This window comes from Xenopus laevis, chromosome 4S (genome assembly GCF_017654675.1).
Source record: "Xenopus laevis strain J_2021 chromosome 4S, Xenopus_laevis_v10.1, whole genome shotgun sequence".
Lineage (NCBI taxonomy): Eukaryota > Metazoa > Chordata > Amphibia > Anura > Pipidae > Xenopus > Xenopus laevis.
The window spans coordinates 39,131,436-39,144,765 of NC_054378.1; the positions used below are offsets into that span (position 1 = coordinate 39,131,436).

Genomic DNA, 13,330 nt, shown 5'->3' on the forward strand with positions numbered 1-13,330 from the left:
ATACTAGTTAGGGGGCTGGAAGGGGAGACATCTATATGCCTCCCCTACCCACTCCTCATAAATACAACTCAGGCAGCATGGTTTTCATATCACAAAGACCTGCAGTAATCTATCTGCAAGGCAGGGAGCAAAAAACATGGAGGCTTGCATCCTGCCTTGCACATAGAAAATGGACCCTTTTGAGGAAGAGAAATACAGTACAAAAACTAATTATGATATTGTGGTAAAGTAACTACCAGGATACCTGGGAAAGTCCAGGACGGAGCTTATATATCTCCCAAGTTCCGGGACTGCTAGTCCAACCCAGGTGTTTTAGGTCTACCTGAGGCATCTCATGTGGATAATTAAAAAGGCAGCTCAAGCCAGACAGGGGAATGTCAGTCTGGGGGAAAGACATAGAAAAGCTGCCTGTGTGAGCTCACTGAGAGGCTTGAAATCACCACAAGGTTTGGGACTTTGTTTGTTTTTTTAATATTCTCTGTTTTGGGGAGACAGGAGGTCGGCCTACCCCTGGTTAGTTAGGACAACTGATCTTTGTTATTTAGATGCCCATTAAGTGGCAAGGATTTTATTTTGAATTGTTTATTTTGTATATTTGCTGCAAGTGAAAACCAACTGCCAAAAAGAGATTGCACTCTCAATATAGTGAATAAATGTTAAATTTATACCAACATATATCTCTATTAGCATAAAACTTATTTTCATACAATATATCAAATCAACCCTTATCAAATACATGACATTAAGGTTCCAAGATTAATAAAGAACATAGTGGGGTTCATATCTCATTAACCCCTATGGAGCATTATAGCTGATGTTGACAGTTCTAGAAAGCACGACGGGGAATAAATTTCATTAAGCCCCCTCAGTGATATTGTATTCAAATTACATAAGACATGTGGATGTTTATTAACTGGTGGAACAATTCCTCATTCTTACAATGGTAAAAGGTTTCAGATACAGCATCAATTGACGTGACTTTTAGATTATGTAATCTACTGTATTTTATGGCCTCGTGGTTTATATTATGTGGGAAAATGGTTACTTCTTCCGGATTCGTATGAATAATCACAGGTCTGTAATTTGTTTGGCGTTGCCAGACATTTTCTAACTAATAGTCACCCTCTTCCATCATTGCGGACAATTTTGATTGACTGTGTTCCCCCATTAGCGAGAGGTGGCGATAGAGGTAAAGTGCAACCACGAAAGGAGGCCAAATGGATTTTTTACTTTGGATACAATATTACCAAGGGGGCTTAATGAAACACATTCCCTGTCGTGCTTTCTATAGCTGTCGACATCGGATATAATGCTCCATAGGGGTTAATGTTCTTAACCCCTGTTCTTTATATGTACTTTATACTTGACAATTTATTAATCATAAATGTCATTTATTCGATAAGGGTTTCTCTGAGTAGATTGGATAATGGTTGGTTTGATGTATTATATGAAAATACATTTATGCTAATACAGATAAAGTATATGTTGGTATGAATTTGATATTTATTCACTATATTGCACTTTATGGATATATGGATTTGACTTGACGTATTGCACTTTATATATTGTCTATATGATTGATTAGATGAATTAAGGTCCCTTCCTTCAAGTTAAAAAAACATTGGTGGTCACGCCCCCATAAAAGTGAAAAAAAAATTTGGCGGCCAGCCCCCCAAGTTAAAAAATCACTAGTGGCCAGCCCCACTCCTCCAGTTAAAAAAATCACTAGTGACCAGCCCCCGTTCCCCAGGTTAAAAAAAAAAACAACTGGTGGGCAGGGTCCCTCCAGTAAAGCGAAAAAAAATGGGCATTGGTGTTTAGTAGGAACTTACCTTAAAATTTTGTCAGGAGGTACTCTTCCTAATAGGCAACAACAACGTTCTCCTCTGCAGCTTCTTTTTCAGCTCCCACTCTGCTTTGGCTCCAATTCTCCAGCTCATAAATGGAGCAGCCCACTGTACAATCCAATCCAGGCCTGTGCTTCAGTAGAAAGAGCTAAGATATGCAACATTGAAAAATGGGACTAGTGTGCAAGTAGACATTCTTTATGTTTAGGGGTCCCTGGGAAACAATACTAACAGGCAGTAATAGGGACATGACTAGGGGTAGAATAGGGCTATAAACATTTGGGTTGTGAGGTGATGGGAAGTGTAGTTCAGAAAGTCCAGTTAGTGTTAGAAGGAGCAAAAGATTAATAAGAGAGAAAGGAAGCACAAGGTCAGTTATTTTACCTGGACAGCAGAGGGAGCAGACACTTTCTCACCATCCCACCCAGGGTTCGGGCACGCCCGGATTTATGGAGAGGCCACCAAGGGCCGGGCCTAGGGCAGCAGGATTTCAGGGAGCAGCATGCTGCCCAACCACACCCGCATTGGTTTAGAGGCACTAGGGATGTGCAGGAGATACAATTGTTTTTTAAACTTCCCGTGCGCCAATCTCAATTGCTCCAAAAGTTTGCATGAATAATAGGGAGGGGATGGGGGCAATGAACAACAGCAGGCCTAGGGCCGCCCGCTATGTTAATCTGGCCCTGGGTTTGGGGAGTAGATAAACTGTAGGTGTCTTGGATGTTTTATCACAGTGTGGGTGTGTTTGGCCTGCCCTAAGAGACACCTGGAAAAGAGTTGAGGAGATGAAAGTGAAGCCTAGGTTGAGTGTGAGGGTGAGGATAAGGCTAGCTTTGAGTTAGTAGCCCTAGAATGTTGTTGTGTTGGGAACATTAAAGGGGTTGTTCATCTTCAAATGAACTTTTAGTATGACGTAATATTCTGAGACAATTTGCAATTGGTTTTCATTTTTTATTATTTGCGTTTTTTTAGTTATTTCGCTTTTTATTCAGCAGCTTTTCAGTTTCAGCAATCGGGTTGCTAGTGTCCAAATTACCCTAGCAACCATGCATTGATTTGAATAGGGGACTGGATTATGAAAAGGAGAGGGTCTGAATAGAAAGATGAGTATTGAAAAGTAGCAATAACAAATATGTTGCCTTACAGAGCATTTGTTTTTAGATGGAATCAATGACTAGTGATGGGTGAATTTATTCGGGAGGCGCGAATTCGAAAAACGCCCGCGAAAATTTGCCCGAAAAAATTCGCTGCATCGGAAAAAAACGGACGCCGGCGTAAAAAATGGCCGTCGGCGTCAAAAAAAGGGCGCTGGCGTCAAAAACGAGACGCCGGCGCCGCTTCGTGAATTTTTCGCCATTTTGCAAATTTTGCGAATTTTCCGGTGAAGCGAAACGGCGCAAATTCGCCCATCACTATCAGTGACCCCCATTTGAAAGCTGGAAAGAGTCAGAAGAATATGGCAGATAATTAAAAAAACTATGCAAAATTAATAATGAAGAACAACTGAAAACTGCTTAGAATTGGCAGCTCTATAACATACTAAAAGTTAATTTAAAGGTGAACCACCCCTTTAAGTGTTTGAAGCCTATTGTCAAGCTTTAGAAGGTTACATTATTTTTTGTGAAGATATGTAGTCAGCAACAGCTTATGTAAATATTTATTTCAAGAAGTATCATTATGGGTGGTTACCAACATGTATGTTTGTTGGTTGTTATTTACAATATATTTTCTAATTGGTCAAGCTGCAGCCTTTTCAACAAAAGCATCTGTTGTGAGTTATGGGGCAGGGAGTAGAAAGGGGGTGAGGGAGGGCCCATATTTGTCGTCATAAGTTATGGGTCTGCTGAGGTCTTCTGACGTCTAGTGGAGTCATTCTGGGAACTTACCTACTGTACAGTGGAAAATAAATCCAATGAAATGCTAGTCTATTGTCCCTGTTTTAACAGAAAAAAAGCCATAGCATTTTTAAATATGCCTCACTAGATACTTGCCATGTTGGCTGCGACAGCATTTAAGCACATGCAAATAATGAACTAGGATTATAAAATAAATGTGCTGCTAAATCAGGCTGATGGACTAGGTACAACTGGTGAATAACTGTAAATTCTGAAAAACAGACATAAAGAAAATAGCATGTTGTGGAGGGATCAATATTTTGTAGTACCTTTGAGTTCCTCATCAGACCATATTGGAAGACAAAAGCCTCACACAGAGGCAAAACAAACATTTGTTGAATGTAAAAATGTCTTGTTCTTTCAATGGCAAGAATGATAGACAGTAAAAGAGAGATCAATGGATAGATTGATAGATAATCAGGCAGAGGTGGCATCGCTCCTTTATATGTCACTCTTATTGTATTGTAAGGATATGTGTTGCAAGTCATTGTACTCTATGATGCATGACTATTTGTGATGGTTATTTATTATATAAGCACTGTAATGTAAGTGATGGTCAATGACTGAGCTTTCTGCATTTCAGCACTGATAAGGGGTAATAATACAATCAATTGAGGCCTATCTACATGCATTTTGTTTTGTGTGCATCCTACATTCTGCAATTTACTGTTTTAGTTCTGTGTACATCCTAAATTCTGTACTGTACTTTATTCTTTTTCATTTTTTATGACTGCTTTAGTGCCATGTGTTCTTGGAAAAGACTAACCTTTACAGTATGTTTCACTGCTCATCTCAAATGAAAAGGTTAATGGTTGTGTTATCAACCGCTATGTGTAGCTCTTTTTCTTTTGTTTAGCTTCCAAAAGATTGATTGCCACTTCCAGAGCCAGAGCCTACAGGGCACAGGTGGTCTTTGTTTATGGTGGATAGCTATAACCAAAAGGACACTACAGAGCTCTGGGTTTTCGATCAGGACATTCAATGAGGCTTCAGTTGTAGACATAATATATTTTCTCCTCCGGCCTTATTGGTTTTGAGAGCAAGTTTATGCCTGCACACAGAGGTCTGCTGCTTGTTTTACAAAATGGGATGCCATCTCACGTATCCTGACAGCAATTGATTCTTTAATAAACATCAGAACAATGTGGTAGGGGGTAGAACAGTATGAATGTGTTTATTTGTGAAAAGGACCTTATCAATAAAATGAATGTGACTTGAAAGACCTGTTAAAGACGTACATCTTCTTAAGAAAGGTTTCAACACCAAAACAATTAGGGGCCTATTTCTTATGTGTAAAATTAAATTTGCAGAAAAAACACAGTGCAAAAAGATAGATTGTGGCACAATGTATACAAAATCTGCTCTGTGCGACATACCTGTCGGTGTACTAATTCAGTGTGCTTTAACAGTGCTGTGTACATAAGTAGTTTTAAAAAAAATATACACACATACATACATTCATGGCTATGTTTAAATAGGTACCATACCATAGGGCCCATGTCTACAGCTTCAGGTTTAGGGGGTGGCCCTCAGGTGCCTATATCTTAAATTAAATTATTTTCAAGAAAAAATTAAATCTCCCCAGCTGGTTACTAGGGTCGCATGTGGTCTAGTGGTAAAGGGAGGTGAGATTAACAGGTGACAGGGAAAATTAGAATTACTGAATTCAACCAGCCCCTACCCCCCCACCACCAAATGGTATATACCAATAAATAAAGCTTCCTTGCAATAATGTAGTGAATATAGGAGTAAAATAGCACAGTCCACACATCTGTGTGTTCTTATCTAAATGTTTGACTAGCGGTCGAGGAAAAAGGTTGGAAACTTGAAAAAACCCACAATATATAAGCAATTTGCAAAGATCTAAATAATAGTGCTAAATATTGGCTGATGCCAAGGGATCACCATAATTGTTGTATTTGTATGGAATATAGCAAACATCAAACTGTTTTCAAAGTGTTTCCAGGTTTGCTATGTCTCTTTATAGCACTGTCAACAGACTCCTCCAAGGAAAAAGTTTCTTTCTTAAATACCAGCATGGAAAAGGCACTATAGTTTTAATATACAGCACCCACAGCGATAAAACATTGTAAAGGGAAACCACTTCATGGGGGAAAAAGAAAGTGCCCAGAGTGCATCTATGCTTGCAATCATACAGTAAATCAGCTTCATATGAAATAAATTCCAGTGATCTAAGGTTACTGTTAGATGCTGTCTCTTCAAGCTCCTAACCCATTTCCCCATGTCAAGCCCTGAGAAAACCAGTGGTACTCCTATACCTTTATGATCAAGGTTCAAAGTAATTGACATGTGCAGGAAACCGCATTCTTCAATTTTTCATAAACATATGGCCAACAGAAGTTAATGTTTTATGAGAGTATTTTTCTGCTCGTTCTCGTTAAACTAAGAGCGCAGATTTCAAACCAGAAAAAAAAACATGCAAATGCAAAACGTAGCAGCTTGAATAGTCAGGATTTCTTACATATCGAGAATGTAATAAAATTCCCAAAGAGGACAAATTTGAGCACACATAAGAATAGAAATTAGCATGTCGCAATGTAATATTCTTCATTAGGCTTTTACTGCCTTGCGAATCTTAATTGCGCTTTGCAAACCTTTGATACCTGTTTGAAGGTGGCGTAAAATTTGCAGCAAACGTAACGGCGTTTTCATTAAAGCAGATGTTCACCTTGAATATTTATTTGCATTGTGAACAACTTCCCCCAATAATCTGCGAAAAGTTGCCAGTAAAGAACTTGTCAAGAAAACGCTGAACAGGTTGTATAGAAGTCATTGGAAATATTTTCTAACAACTTTATTTCTTTTCCCAGTAAATTAAAAGATTCAAGTTTTCAGCCTCACTGAAAAAAAGTGGAACAATATGATTCTCGCTTTTTTCTTGATCTCGAAAATTAGTAAATGGGCCTCAAAGCATTGTGGAGATGGACACCTCTGCAGAATGACCAGTGCCAACATGTTTTATTGAATACTTGTACAATGAAATTAGCTTTTTAAATCCTATTTTATATTCTATGGTAGACTATTTTTGTATGCATATTTTACCATAACATACTACTGTGATATGGAATTAAAACATAACCAGCTCACTTATGAATGTTTAAGGGACTTCTGATTGGCGCAGACCATTTCTGCATGCCTCCTGTCTGACATATATAAAAGTCTTTATTAGCCCACACGTCTGAAGCCACCATGTAGACTAATAATAGTTCTGGTGCAGCCATAAGAATGGCATGTCATGCATTGTTTTGTATCAACAAAGCTCATAATTATCCATTGCCACTCAAACAACTTCAGTCAAAAACAAACAGAAGGTCACACAGCAAACCGGCTCTAAACTCTTAAGGAAAATTACAGCCTTTATTATAATAGAAATCCCATGCGCATTTTAGCTCAAAGTCTATAATTAAGAGTTGAATGGTATTGTTATATTTGTGGATAGGGGTAAGAGTGTCGACATTTCTCTTTTTGTTCAAAGTTTCTGTAAGATGCAAAGAGGTGAAAGAGATGTTCACTTTATGTGCTACAGAGAAATGAACTATGGCTTTCTAGTGACAGTGGAAAAGTGTCTTTGCCCTGAGTGGCATATGCGATGCTAGGGGCATTCCCAGGGCCCATGTCTCAAGAATTATTTGCTAGAATTAATGTCTGAATTAAGAGAGGAATATATTAGCCTGCAGTGCCATCGAAGCAAAGCCGGCACCAGCTCCAGTCCTATTGAGACCTTTGTAAAATCAATGGAAATATTAATACCAACATTAATCTTATTGCTAACCTGTAACTGCAGTGCTTTACTTAAAGTCCTTTCATTGTTGCCTGGCTGGCATCTTATCCCTTCTGGCTCTGCACTGAATATCTCATTCTGTTAGTTCGTCACATTATTCAAACATTTCCATTCCTCTAGAGTGCATAAGGAAAGTAAGATCTCTGGCAGTTTACTTACAGACTGATTAAAGTTAGATATAACTTTTAAATTGTTAAATTCTGTTTGAAACTAGATCACTGGCCCGTAATCATTGCAGTATACACTTGATAACAATAATCTAGGCTATTTAGACTGTTTATTTTTATAGCATTTGTTGAGGTGTAACCCCCCCCCCCCAGAGGATTTCCAGGCACATGGGATCAACTTGCAATCCTGCATGAAAAATAAAGAAACCTGTAGGGGGTTAAGTCCGAATTTATCTCAATATTTTCTGCTACAAACTTACACTTATTTATTATTACATTTTCCATAATGTTTGCTTTGCGGGATTTTTTCATCCGATTTTCACGAATTTCAAAACTTCGGGGTATTGCACGAAACCCAGCGCACATCAAAAAATCATTGGGACTTCTTCCATTGACTTATATGCAACCTCGACAGGTCTGAGATGTCCGATTTTCAGATTCAGACTTTTCCATCCTCAGGGTTTAATAAATTCTGAAAAATTCGTGATTTTTTAAAAGTCTGATTTTATAAAAAAAAAACAATTCACGCATTTTTCGTGATTTGTGCATTTGGAGTTTAGTAAATAACCCCCGTAGAGTAGTGATACTCAACCAATGGCTCCTTTGCAACCCCTTAGATGTTGTTCCCAGAGGCATCAAAGCAGGAGTTCATTTTTAGATTCCTAGTTCAAAGGCAAGTTTTGGTTGCATTTAAACCAAGAATCCCTTACAAACAGAGCCTCCGTTTGGCTGCCAGTTCACATAGGGTCTACCAAATGGCCAAAGCACTTATTTTACAACACCCAGGAACATTTTTTTTTTATGCTCGAGTTGCTCCCCAACTCTTTTTACATCAAAATGTGGCTTAGAGGTTTCAATGCATTTGGCAAAACGAAATTTCACAAATTTTAAATGGTTGGCAATTTTTTTTAGCAAAGCAAAACTATCTATGTTGTGAACCCAGGGATATGTAATTTGTTGTGAACCATCTATTTGGTGCTGAGGCCTGGAATCAATCTTAATAAAGACCCATTTCACTTAATTTTCATTTTAACATCTGTCCAACTATTCTAATATATTGCACCTATTTCCTAAAATAAGAACTGTTGCCTATAGACTACCAGCAGAGTAAGGAGAGAGTGAATGATTCTGATCTTCTTCGGAAAGCCATTTACTGGAATAGACTTAAGCATCTTTCCCAGCTCTATCTCTTTTGTTGGTCCTTCATAGACTTAGATGCAAATAACATAGGTAGTCCTTCTATACCCCCAGAAATTTCTGAATTAGGAGTATGGTTAATCCACACACTCTACCATCGTGGATAAGAAGCAAATTACTTATCTTAATTAAAATTTTATTTTATTAAATGCAAAGTTTAAAAATAATGATCTTGATTAATTACAAAGCAGAAGTTATAGCCTTGTAATATGAAATCTATGAACTCATTGGAAAGGAAGGACCGATAAAGAAGAACTTATGTTGGGTGGGTTTGGTCTGAGAGTAATAAAGGGACAGCTACTGAAACACCATCTTGAGAAACTCCTTACCTTTGTACGTGAACATACAAAATATATGGAAAGATTTAGAATGTATTGCATTACCAGTCCTGGAAGGTCAATTATATAAGAGTTGTAGATCAAGTGAAATACAAATAGACGGCATAATTTTGGGTGCCTGGTAAGTAGCACCCATATCAAATTCTGCATGAATGAGACAAGAACTTAAGACTGAATAGTTTGGTTCAATGCATTTTCATCCTATCTCATGGGTCTCCCAGTTCCACACATTTGTTTGAATTTTGTTGAATCTTAGGCAACATGGAAGTAGTTCAGGTATTCGATGAACTACTTTAAGGTGGTAAGGCTGGTGTATGAAATACTATGTGTAAGTATAAGTAGACCTCTTATAACCGCCAGGTTGTTTCAATAACTGTCTTTGATGCATATTCTGTCCAACCTTTTCCTCAACCAGAGTACAGTAAATGTTTCCTTCTGTACCCTAGGCAATATTTAGTTTTGCATAATATAAATAAACAATGTTAATTCCAGCTTTAGGTATATGGTACTGTCCTAATGCTTTTAATTTTTTATGTGGACAAATGCATCATTACTGCATCACATTTAACATCAGCATTAGTCTTTCGTGAACCTGGTTCAACAAAGAACAGTTATCTAGACCAGAAAATAATCCATGAAAATAAAGTAACTTCATTTTATTTTGCAATATAAAGAGGTTTGCTGCTTTACTTTTATAAGTGGCCTTTTTAGGCTGCAATGACTTTTACTACTTCTTTCTTTTAATGGTCTCATTACTCTACATAAGCAGCGTACAGTATCTTATCATTTTACAATGTATTTCATGTAATGGCACACAAAAGCGAAATAGAGTTTAGTGTAATTATGAAATAGAACAACATGTAATGAAAAATTGATTGCTTTCTCTAAGCGAAAAGTAGAACATCACCTGCGTTCTTTCATTTAACGATAAATAAAGAAATGTGTGGGCTGGCATAATTAGATATTGTACGTATTTAATACATTTTCCTAACTGAAATCCTTAAAGCCTTTCAGAAACATCTCTGGACTGCTAGAATTTGTTTTTGTGCACAGAGAAAATAATGACTTTAGATTTCTATGAAATTACCTTTCTAATGCTTGACTGTTTATCAAGTCATTTTAGATTATATCAAATCACAGTGTCCCTCTCCATTGCTTCTCACCATATCCAAACACATAGCGTTCTTACCAACAATGAATCTTATTACATTCCAATTGTAATATATGTTTTTTTTAACATTTTAACAAAAGCCATTCTGCATAGTGATGGGCGAATTTGTCCCATTTCGCTTTGCCAAAAACTTTGCGAATTTCCCATGAAATTCGTGAAACAGCACAAAAATTGCAAACGCATTGAAGTCAATGGGCGTCAAAATTATCGCACATTAATTTAGACGCCCGCGACAATTGCTTTACGTGCACCTATTTTGGTCAAATGCATTAAAGTCAATGCGCGTCCGAATAATTTTGACATTGCACAATGTTTATGCGCACGACTATTCTGACACAAGCCCAAATTTTTTTGCCGCAGCAAATTTTTTCTGGCAAATTCGGGCCTGCCTAATTTATTCACCCATCACTAACCGTGTACCCTAAAAGTTTATTGAATGGAGTTTTAATGAATACCATTTGAAATGACCAGGTTCTGGGTGTAAAGATGATTTGAAAAGAGGCAGCACAATTTTATGTAAAATTATTACACATTATTACATGTTGAAAGTGCTTATTTACACTGTAGTGAGGTTAAAAGTAGTGATGGGCGTCTCGTTTTTGACGCGAATTTTCGCGGGCGTTTCGCGAATTTATTCGCTGGCGGCGAAATGCGCAAATAAATTCGCCCATCACTAGTTAAAAGAAACATGCACCAATAAAACACCATATAAAAAGAGCTTTTACCTTTTCACTGTGACTGAAGGTTAAATCAGCATATGCAGGCTAAATGGGAAAGGAGACCTCTTAATTTATACCTGCTTTTGACCAAGCATTACATCCAAGGTTATCTTGGTGCTCTGTACCCCTGCTCTAATTATTGCATCAACTCAAGTGGAGAGTGTTCAAGTAAAGCCCTATGACCTGCCCATTTGACAACTATGACGTGGATGGAACTTGTGTGAGATTTCTAAATGGGCACAAATATTGCACCTACATTACCATTATTACATGCAGCTGATATTGGAAACAAAAATGTACTCTTTGCCCAATAACATTGTAATTCTCAGTAGAATGTAAATGTGGATTGTGGGGAAACATTCATGAATTGTGTACTTAGCTAGACTGTTTTTAATGAACAAGCTAAAATATCATATCCTGTCATTATATTATAAACTTTTTAAAAACCCACTAACCAGTCAATCCATGATGTAAAGACTCACCCTGGTGGTCTGGTGGGCCAGCGGGGACCCCCGCCGTGCTCTTGTCAGGGACGTCCACCGCAGGCATCCTCTTCTTTCTAGCGCCGGTTCTACTATGGCACGCGTGTTGCTCACTTCCAGGTTTTACGTGCCATGTGTGTGACATAATCACGTCTTGTGGCGCTGAATTTGAATGTTTAAAGGGACTTTGAGCCCAAACTCATTGTCCGTTGTTAGGTCTAATTTGATTAGTTCCTGGGAGTGTTTTTTGTCTATGAATTATCTGGTTTTTGATCCCTACCTGTCTGACTCTGCCAATCCCGACCTTTGCCTGCCTGACCATTCTTTGAACTCTGCCTATATGACCCGGCCTGCCTGACTATTCTGAACTCTGCTTGTACCGACCCCGGCTTGCCTGACTATTCTTGAACTCTGCCTGCACTGACCCCTGGCCTGCCTGACTATTCTGAACTCTGCCTGTACCGACCCCAGCTTGCCTGACCATGCTTTATTGTCTACTCCTTAAGCTGGTTTTGCTTTCCGTCCTAAAGCTTGTTAACGAAGATGCTCCTTTGCTCGTTCAGAGCACTTGTTTTTCTTCTCTTAAGTTAAGACCTGGCGGCATCTGAGTAGCTGAGGGCCCCTCCCGAGGCCAAAGGTGGCTGCTACAGGTGGAAGATTCAGGCAAAAAATAATGCAGATTTGGTGCAGCAAGAATCACTCACTAGCAGGAAGAAGGAAGGCAGAGCTGTTGCTAAGGAACACCGTCCAAGAAACCAAGCCGAGCAGGGTAAATCGAAGTCAATAACACGCCGGGTCAAGCCTGAAGAACCGTCCAACCAAGCAGAAGTACCAGGGGAGAAGAACAGAAGCCAAAATCTGAATGCAGACAGAGATAAAAGCCGTAGAAATCAAGCCTAAATTAAGACACTACTTCCTGGAAGTTGCAAGTATAACTGCGCAGCAAAACTGTGTATGCGATGCCCTTAAATCTACCACAAGGCAGCCGCAAGCTCCGGAACCTTACAGTTAAAGAGCTGAAAAACAGGAAGTAGTGTTCTGTTATGTTGGACATCCAGTCACTTCAGCCTTTATACATTACATTTTGGCTAACTACTGAATATTAGAGACCTTTTTTATTTGGCACAGCCTATCTATTTATCCAGTTTTTATTTTTACACTGAACTGTTCCTTTAGGGGATTGCACATATACAGATTCTAAATGCATTTGGTCATGTTAATGGTGGGCAAATATATTTGAGGCGTTTGTTATTCTACACAAAGAAAATTATATACATATATATGATCTATTATCCAGAATGCTCAGGACCTGGGATTTTCCATATAAGGGATCTTTTGGACCTCCATACCTATAGTGCACTTAAATTAATTTAAACGTTAAAAAAACCCAAGAGGGTTGTTTTGCCATCAATATGGAGGCATGCAACTTAGTTTGGTTCAAGTACAAGCTACTGGTTCATTTTTATAGGGAAAAAAGAAATCACTTTTAAAAAATTATAATTATTTGTTTAAAATTAGTCTAAGGGTGTAGTCTTCTCATAATTCTGAGCTTTCTGGATAATGGGTTTCCTGATAATGGATCCCCTACCTGTATATGAACTGGACAGCAACAGGCTTAGGCCTAGGTTCAGCTGGCTAGCTCACAAGCTGGCCAACTCGCAAAAACAAATGTTTAAATTAAAATACTTTGCAAGAGTATACTCATCAAAATT

At 38.3% G+C, this 13,330-nt stretch overlaps 1 long non-coding RNA gene across 1 annotated transcript in view; it reads left to right on the forward strand.

The window, feature by feature from the left end:
* The first annotated feature begins 324 nt into the window (after positions 1-324).
* Positions 325-13,330, forward strand: part of LOC108715393 — a 92,382-nt gene continuing 79,376 nt past the window's right edge. The window contains exon 1 of the long non-coding RNA XR_001935510.2: positions 325-446. This is a non-coding gene — a long non-coding RNA (uncharacterized LOC108715393). The remainder of the gene's footprint in view (positions 447-13,330) is intronic.